Genomic DNA, 10,042 nt, shown 5'->3' on the forward strand with positions numbered 1-10,042 from the left:
AGTGGAGCAGATCTCAGATTGCCTTAATCATCTGCACTTTATCGAGTTCTTGCTCCATGATAAATTTTACTTATGCCCCTGCAAAATTTTTAAACTTGCCTCTGGATTTCCAGGTTCCCTCAGATTGCCCCTCGTGCCCCAGGACAGGGAGAAGGTCTGGGGATGAAATCACTTATGCCCCTGCAAAATTTTTAAATTCTAAACTTCCCTTCGTAGGTCCAGGGGTCCCTCAGATTGTCCCACATGCTGTGCCCCACATTAGGTACGTTTGCTCTGACCAGCAGAGCCAGTAATTTGAACAGGGAGAGGGTGTGGGGATGAAGCACTGACAGGAGACCAGTGCTACCCTAAACAGTGATGGTAGAAGTCTCTGCGAAGTCTCCCTTTCTTGCTCCTTCACCTCTCCTTATATACTCTTCCCCCTACATCCTCATATGGAGACCATGGTGAATGCCTAACGTAAAAGCCCAGATCTGACTCTCGCTGGAGGGAGCGGCACAAGTTACTGGAAACAATTGTCTACCAACCACAATAAGTAAAATCAAATTGCAGAACTGTGGGTGACATAGCTTAGAAACCTACCCTAAACAAAAGAATCTGCTAACCAGAAGTACAATGACCAAGAACAAAAGAAGAGAAAAAAAGCACAATGAATATTACTGAAGGCTCCCCTGCAAAGGTTCAAATCCCTATGCCAACCTCAGAGTTAACTGAGGAAGACATTGAGAAAATGGAGGCTGCAGAATTCAAAATACTTGAGATACAAGTTCCTATCAACAATGAAAACACATGCAGGAATTTAAGGAATCCATCACACAGGAAATAGCAACGCTAAAATAAATCAAGCTGAATTATTGGAAATGAAGGACACAATAGAGCAAATAAATTCAGCCAAGTCTCAATGATAGAATGAAGGAGACAGAAGACAGAATCTAGGAATTAGAAGATATTTCTTTTTTTTTTTAACTTTTATTACAAAGTCAGAAATACAGAGAGGAGGAGAGACAGAGAGGAAGATCTTCCGTCCCATGATTCACTCCCCAAGTGAGCACAACAGCCAATGCTACGCCAATCCAAAGCCAGGATCCAGGAACTTCTTCCAGATATCCCACACGGGTGCAGGGTCCCAAGGCTTTGGGATGTCCTCAACTGCTTTAACAGGCCACAAGCAGGGATCTGGATGGGAAGTGGAGCTGCTGGGATTAGAACCGGCGCCCATATGGGATCCTGGCGCATTCAAGGTGAGGACTTTAGTTGCTAGGCCATGTTGCCAGGCCCAGAAGATATTTCTTGTCACAATGGGGAAATAATCAAAAAGCTGAAAGCAGAGCTAGGTCAAGCTAAAAAAAGTATTCAAGAATTAAGAGACACTATTGAAAGGACAAATATAAGAGTTATGGAAGTTCCAGAAGGTGCAGAAATAAAAGCTGGGCTTAAAAATGTATTTAATGAAGTAACAAAGGAAAATTTTCACTAATCTGGAGAAATAATTGGGAAACAGAATACAGGAAGGGCACAAAACTCCCAACAGGGTTGATCAAAAGTGATCTTCACCACAACACATGATAATCAAGCTCTTGTCATCAAGCATAAGGAAAAGATTCTTAAATATACTCTTGAAAAAAAAATCAATTGACATATAGAGGAATGGCAATTAAACTGACAGCTGATCTCTCACAGGAAACTCTACAGGAAAGAAGAGAATGTAGCAACATATTTCAGCAAAAAACTGTTGACCCAGAATAATGTACCTAGTAAAGCATTCCTTTGTCTTTGAAAATGAAATAAAACTTTTCTACAGTAAAGAAAACTTAAAAGAATATGTCTCATGCAAACATGCCTTACAAATGATACTTAAAGATGTTCTCCTGACAAAGAAAAGGGATAGCACCCACCTAAGCAGAAGGTAAAGGTGACAAACATCGGGCCTGGCGTGATGGCGCAGTGGTTAAGGTCCTCACCTTGCATGCCCTGGATCCCATATGGGCACCGGTTCTAATCCCGGCAGCCCCGCTTCCCATCTAGCTCCCTGCCTGTAGCCTGGGAAAAGCAGTTGAGGACGGCCCAAAGCTTTGGGACCCTGCACCCGTGTTGCACCTGCGTGGGAGACCCACAAGAGGCTCCTGGCTTTGGATTGGCTCAGCTCCAGCTGTTGCGGCTGCCTGGGGAGTGAATCATGGGATGGAAGATCTTCCTCTCTGTCTCTCCTCTCTGTATATCCGCCTTTCCAATAAAAATAAATTTATCTTTATAAAAAAAATGTGACAAACATCGTAAAACAACAACAGAAAACTAAATCAATGAACAGCCCACTGATAAATAACAGAATCAAATTACTACTTTTTTTATTAAACCTGAAAGTGAATGCCTTAAATTCATCAATCAACATCGTAGATTATTAGATGAAATTAAAAACACAAAAGCTATCTATTTGTTGCCTACAGGAAATACATCTCACCAACAAAGATCAGCAGAAACGATATCTCCTGGATTTTGATGTTTTTGTTTTTCTTCAAAATACTTAAGTAAATTCTTCAATGACTCATAGATCACTTTTATTTCTCATAGACAGAAGCATCATTTTCTTCAAGAAGATTCTTGATTTTCTTTCTCATTTCTCCAGTGACACATTAGTCATTCAGGAATTAGATTATTTATTTAATTTCATGCCATTGTAAACTTTTATTTCATCCTGTTGTTGATTTTGTTTTATGGCTTTTCATTTACGAGGATATGATAGTAACTGTATAAAGAAGACTATCATATCCAGTGGCATGTTGTTTAATTTCATGGAATTGTAAATTTATGTTTTTCTTCCTGATACTGATTTTGTTGCAGCTTTCCACTTGTGTACTGGGGGCTGGCATGTCCAAATGTGAGGATCTGGTGCAGTGTGCATCGCTACTTCCAAATGGAGGATGGACTCCCAGTGAAACTACTGGATGTGTCTTGGCAAAGGGATGCTGGACTCTCTGCCATTGTCCATGCCCGCAATGATGTACTTACAACTGTTTGTATCATAAAATGTTAGTAATAATTTAAACAGAAAAAGAAAGGGGTAAGGAAGATCGGCAAAGAAGAGCTGATACTGGAACTTGGCTGGATGGAGAAAAAAAATTCCATTTTTTTTTAAGAAATAAGTAACATTGAAAGAAGAAAAAGATTAACTGGGGCAGAACCAAGAGCCATGGAAGTTTACTACTGGTGCCAATGAATAGAGCAAAACAAGGCAGCTGTGCTATAGGTGAGAAATAGGTGAGGACAGATGTAGGAAGAAAAGAGAATGGTGAATAATGGGGCAGGAGACACCTATAACAGCAAAGTACAGAAGGTGCTCTGGGTGCCATGCTGAGTTCTTCAAACATCCAGAGAGAGCCTCACTTCTCCTCTTTAACACATTGAGGTTTGCTATTCATAAAAATGGAAAGATTTATCTCTCCAATAAAGTTCTCAGACTGCAAGTCCAAACTGAGGACAACAGCAGTACAGAGGTCAGGGTGGCACAGGAGGGATTACAGTAAGGAAATCAGGTAGAAGGCATCCAGTGTTGGAGGCCTCAGCCTGGGAAATAGTGATGGGACCACACAGAAGGCATGGTGGGGAGGGAAAACCCAAGACAGGCAAGTCAAGGGACATACACAAGATAAGGATGTGGAAGAATTCCAAGGAGGAGGAGCTGCACAAGAAAAAAGTAGGCACGTAGGAAATTCTTCATTCTGCTGGACAGAAAAATGAAAAGATCAACTGTAATCTCTCTCCTGCCTACTAAGTGAAATGATTTGGAAAAACAAACAAACAAAAAACCCACAGTGGGTCAACTTCCCAGGAAACCATCCACGCATAGTCATTACTGATAACCAACCCATCATTCATCCTACCAACCTGCTCCAATAGCTCTAGATTATGAGCTTATGCACACACCTGCATGCAAAGCAATCATACCCGAACTACTTGTAGTCTTTATTTACTGATCACTTAAATTGTTGCTGTCTAGGATTCTACATTCTGCAAAGCAATATCTGGTGTTGAGGAAGAAATGAGCAGCTCAGAATTTACGGAGTGTAGGATGATGAACACTATCAGATATCATTGTGCATCAAAGGTAATTGTGGTCTGCCAAATTTACCCAGTGAAGCCTGAAGAAAAGAGGACACCAGGAAATCAGGAGAACAGTAAAACAGCTTTTCAACTTGTTTTGAATTTGGTTTTTATGGTATAAAATAATGTCTGGATGGTATTCAGAAAGAGAAAAAAAAACAACCAAAGATATGGAAGACCTCTATGATGAAAATTACGAAACATTTAAAAAGAAATAAAAGACATTAAAAGATGGAGAAACTTACCATGTCCTTGGATCAGCAGGATCAACATCATCAAAATGTCCATGTCACTGAAAGTAACACAGATTCAGTGTAATCCCAATCAAAATTCCAACAATGTCCTTCTCAGAAATAATAAAAAATATGGTAGGAAAATTCATCTGGAAACACAAGAGACCATGAATGGCCAAAGCTACTCTAAAGAACAAAAAAATAAAGCTGGAGGAATCACAATTCCAGACCTCAATACATACTACAGAGCATTGGTCATCAAAACAGTTTGGTATTAGTACAAAACAGAGAAGATCAATGGAACAGATTAGAAACCACAGAAGGGAGCCCAAACATGTACAGCCAACTATTCTTAAGGAGTGAATGAAAATGTGGAAAATTCCTCTCTCTGCTTTAAAATACACATAAACTTTCAAAATAATTTACACAAAATAAAATGAACAAAGAATTTGAAACAAAGTTTTTCCAGAATATATACATTCAATAAGTTTATGAAAAACTGCTAAACATGAGTAACTCATTGTCCAAAGAAATCAAAATTACAACGAAATGCCACTCCACATCCACAATAATGGTAGTCAAAAATATGCACAATAACAAGTGAGGTTTTCCAGATTCATTTATTTTCTTCGGGAACACAGATTTACAGAGAGAAAGACAGATAGAGTAAAAGATCTTCTATCCATTGGTTCACTCCCGAGATGGCTGCAATGGATTGGCTAAGCCAATCTGAAGCTGTGAGCCAGGCTTCCCACACGAGCACAGAGTTCCAAGGCTCTGAACCATCTTCCTCTGTTTTCCCAGGTCAAAGGCTAGGAGCTACATAGAAAATGGAGCAGCTAGGACACGGGCCAGCACTCATAGGGGATCCTAGAATTTATAAGGGTAGAAATAGCCAATTCTTTGCGCTGAGCCTAAGAATAACAAGTGTTGACAGAGATGTGGACAAATCGAAATCCTCATGCATTGCTGGTGAAAGCATAAAATGGAACAAGTATTTTTGGAAATGTTTGTCAGTTCCTTAAAAAGACAAGCATAGTTACTACATGATCCTTCAATTCCATCCATAAGCATCCATAACAGAAAAAGTGAAAACACATATTCACATAAAAGCTTGTTGTTTGAGGAGATAACATGGTGGCACAGTGAATAAAACTACCATCAGTGGCACTGGCCTCCCATATGGGTGCTAAATTGAGTCCCAGACACTCCACTTTTGATCCAGCTTCCTGCTAATGGCCTGCGAAAGCAGCAGGAGATGGCCCAAATGTTTGGGCTGCTGCCATTCACATGGGAGACCAAGATGATGCTGCTGACGCCTGGCTTCGATCTTCTGGGGAATAAGCCAGCAGATGTAAGATCTCTCTGTGTTTCTCCCTTTCTCTATAACTTTTCCTTTCAAGTAAATAAATAAATAAATATTTCAAAGGTTGTTGGTGGGAGGACTTGTATCTGGATGTATATAGCTGCTTGGTTTATAAAAGCTAAAAATTGAAAACCATTTCAATGTTTATCATCCAACAAATGGATCTCCATGCCATGAAATAATATTTACCCACAAAAATAAATAAAGTGCTGGCCCTGATTACAAACTACATGAACCTTAACATTATGCTACATAAAAGAACACAGATCTCAAAGGACACATATTACATAATCCCCTTTATATGAGATATCAAAAATAGGCAAGACCATACAAACAGAAATGAAAGCATTAGCTGTCTAGGTTTAGGAAGAAAAAGGAGAATGAGGAATGGCTAATGTTGAGCACAAAGAACACCATGTTCCAATGTTTTGGAAAACAGTGTATTTCCGTGTTTCTGTAGCAGCAGAAATTACTGGCAAAATAAAAGTGCAGGACAAACAAGACTGGGAAGGTAAAGGTAATTTATATCCCAGAGAAATTTAGAGGTTTCCCTTCCTGATATATGTTTACATTTCAAAGGATTGTAAATGCCTCTGGACTTTCCCCCTCTCTTTACAGAGTGGATTTGTTTATATTAAAAACAGCAAGGGTCCCTTCCCCTTGCCCTGCCCCTCTGTCTGCAGAGGCAAGAATAGCAGCTATGCATCATAAACTCCGAAGTTCATCTTTCAGGGATCCCCTCCTATAGAACACTTGCCATCCACACAGGCAGATGGCACCCCTGCCCCATCACATCACCACAAGGAAGTAGATGGATCAAGGGGAACCAGTGAGCCACGTTGCTGCTGTAAGCTATACTTGCTGCAGAAACCTCAGGTTTTCTCTCAAGGTAAGCGTAAACACATAAATAAACCTTTCATCCGCTGGGTGGGCTGGGAGTGAGGGGTCAGTTTAGGTCTTTCTCTCTCCTAGATTAAAAGTGTAGCACTTGGAAGCTCCAGCTCTGACCAGGGGCTCTCCTATTCAACTTGTCACTTTTTCCTTCTTTTCCCCTTGTCCATCTAGACTGTAAAAAGGAAGTCCAAGATCCCCACTTGACCTTTAGGTGACAGCCACTTCCAAGGGAAGTTTAGGTTTGAATTCCTACTATCACTTTGATTGTATTGAGTTAGTCTGAGACTTTTACTCACCACTTCATTGCTGTGTAATTAAAGTACCATAAACTTCATGTATCTGATCAGTTTGGATGCTATGTATCTATTCATGAAACCATCCTTATAGTCATGGTAGAGAGTAGCACTGTACCCTCAAAGGGCCCCATGCCCCTTAATACATCCTTCCATCTGCCCCCATCCTTGGGCAAACACTGACCCACTTTTTTTTTTGAATCATTTTAACTTCTTTTATAGGTTGTAGAATTGTATATAGATGAAATCATACAGGATGTATTTTGCTTTGCCTGACTTCTTTCACTCACCACAATGATACTGAGATAATTCCATATTGTTGTAGACATTAATAGTGTATTCTTTTTATTCTCTTTAGATTTGGACTCTAAAGGTTTTCTAGCTCTAGTTCCTGCTTGCACTAATCTTTTGTATACACTTTACGCTAATATTTCATATACAATTTCAAATTATTTTTGGTAGGAGCCTCAGAGCATCTAATTTTTCATTCTAGCAAAACAAGAAATTTCATTTTAATGTTCTGCTGAAAGAAATATCTTTCAAAGCTCCTGGGTAGCCTTTGTTGGAAATGAATGAGACATGAGCAACAAATCCAGTCCAACATCCCCAGCTCCCTGAGAACTGTATTGTCTTTTGCTACATTGCACCCAATATATATCTGGCATCTCAGCCGCATTTAGTCAGCAAAAGGGACTGGGCATTTTGAGATCTACAGAGAATTGTGAGACAGGTGTTAGCTTCCTCCTAAATTTCTATCAGACTTTTATTCGCTCTCTTTCTTTTCCCCTTCCCCCCTCCCTCCCTCCCTCATTTGTTAACCAGGGCCACCATTGTGGTACAGCAGGCAACCCCAAAATCCCAAGTACTGATTAAAGTATGGCTGCTCCACTTCCAATCCCACTCCCCACTAAAATGCCTGGGAAGGCAGCAGAAGATAGCTTAAGTCATTGAGCTCTTGTCACCCACCTGGGAGACTTGTCCATATCTCTCTCTTGTTCTCTGTCTTCAATCTTTCAAATTAATAGGTAGATGGATAAGATTTAAAATGTACTTAAGTTATTTTAAAGGTAGAATGATAAAAGGAAAGCCCAGCTAGCTATTGACTGATGTTCTCCCAGCAAGGTAAGTAGTACACTTACCTAGGTACTACTCAAACTAGGCAACTGCCTAAAACTGGGGTAAATATTTTTTAAAGACTTATTTTTTATTGGAAATGCATACATATACATATATATCAAGAGGGAGAAGGAAAATCAGACAGACAGAAAGATATTCTGTCTGCTGGTTCTCTGACCAAGTGGCCACAGTGGCTGGAGCTGAGCTGATCTGAAGCCAGGAACCAGAAGCCTCCTCCTGGGTGTCCCATGTGGGTACAGGGTCTCAAGGCTTTGGGCTTTCCAGGACATGAGCAGGAAGCTAGACGGAAAGTGAAGCAGCCAGGATACGAACCAGGGCCCATATGGGATCCCAGCACATGCAAAGCGAGGATTTAGCCATGAGGCTATCACAGCAGGCCCATTGGGATAAATAAATATTTTTAAATGATCATTTTAACCACTCATCCTGCTCTTACATTGGAACAAATGTTTTAGTATGGAAAATTCAGGCAGGAATGTGTACTCATTGCTTTTGCAGGAATCCACATTCATCAGGTGTAACTAAGTGATGGCCTAATTTCCTTCTCTGTAACTTCATTCAGGAAAAATTGGAGACCTTAACCAGGATGAGACAAAAAAAAAAAAAGAATAGCAATTTTTAAGTGAGACATTCCACTGAAATATCTGCACAGGATGGACCGTGCAGAACACAAGAATCTCCCAACCCAGGCAAGTATTTTATGGTGATTCACACTGATGATTTTCTACTTAACAATCATTCTTGTTGTCAGGCCTATATTTTATCCTAGCACTTCAACCTATACTATGTTTAATACATAAGGAAAACCTTGATTATCACCAGTCAATCTTGGTGGTTTCATTTCCCTTTATGAAATATGCATTTATTGCACAGCTACAATGTATGTATACTGCTCCAGGTTCCATGGAATCAGCAGTTACCAAAACACAGTCCCTTCCATCAGCGTAACAGTGTGGGTAGATAATAATATGCATGATGTTATGGCCTGTTAGCAAAAACAAACAGAATGAGGGCTCAAAGAATAGTATTTAAGACAAGGAAGAACTTTTCTAAGTTAACATTTCAGTACAGATGAAAAAGAGTTATAAATACATCTTAGTTAATCAGAATAAAAGTACTTCTGGAATAGTAACATTTTCTGAGTTCTTCATTTTACTAGTCCTTGGTGTTTAAGGAGTTAGGGCACCATGTGTTACCATGACAGCAGATGACAGGATATAGGAACCACAGTCAGACACCAGGTTCTGGTTTCCCATTGCCTGAGCACCGTGTTCATCTGCTCCATCACTATAACAAAACCATACAGTGTTGCACCAGCTGTCTATGCAGGCAAGACAGAATAAGTGGGTGAAGGGTTTCTGTGGGGGTTAAAAAAGAAAAGAAAAAAAATCCTAACATCAATCTTCATAGATATTATTTAGAACAAGCCTGAGAAAGGCCAACCATCATCATCCAAATTACAATCACATAATACATGTGACCAACCCCCAGTGGGTTTAGGGATGTTCATGTGACTCAGTTCTGTATAGTAAGCTAAAAATGATGGACCTGAATGGCGATGATGTATTTGTGCAGATTCATCTGTTGACACACAGGTGCCACGCTGCAGGATGCTGATAGTCAGGGAGTACATGGGCAGTAGCAGAGGGTGCCAGCTTTCTGTACAACCTAAGTTGGCAGAGACACTGAGGGCCTCTTCTCCCACAATCTCTTCAGATTTGCAGTTTGGTTTTCAGATTATCTTTTCTTTTTTTCTCATCTTAGATGACTGACTCATCCTGATTTACCTAGAAATTGTCTAGGTTTAGCACTCCAAGTCCCACATATTGGAAATAGCTTCAGTCCCAGACAACTAGCAGCATTTAGTCAGCACTTCATAACCTCACTCTCCTAACTCTCCTGTTTCCCAGTTATCTCTTCTTGGAGGTCCTTCTTTTAAAAACAAAACAAAAATCTATAATCAGTTCAATTTAGCATTTCCTAAGGTGATATGAGAGTTCCAGAATTAGACAAAATTCTAA

This window comes from Ochotona curzoniae, unplaced genomic scaffold, assembly GCF_017591425.1.
Source record: "Ochotona curzoniae isolate NIBS_2020 unplaced genomic scaffold, NIBS_Ocur_1.0 contig_291, whole genome shotgun sequence".
Taxonomy (NCBI): Eukaryota; Metazoa; Chordata; class Mammalia; order Lagomorpha; family Ochotonidae; genus Ochotona; species Ochotona curzoniae.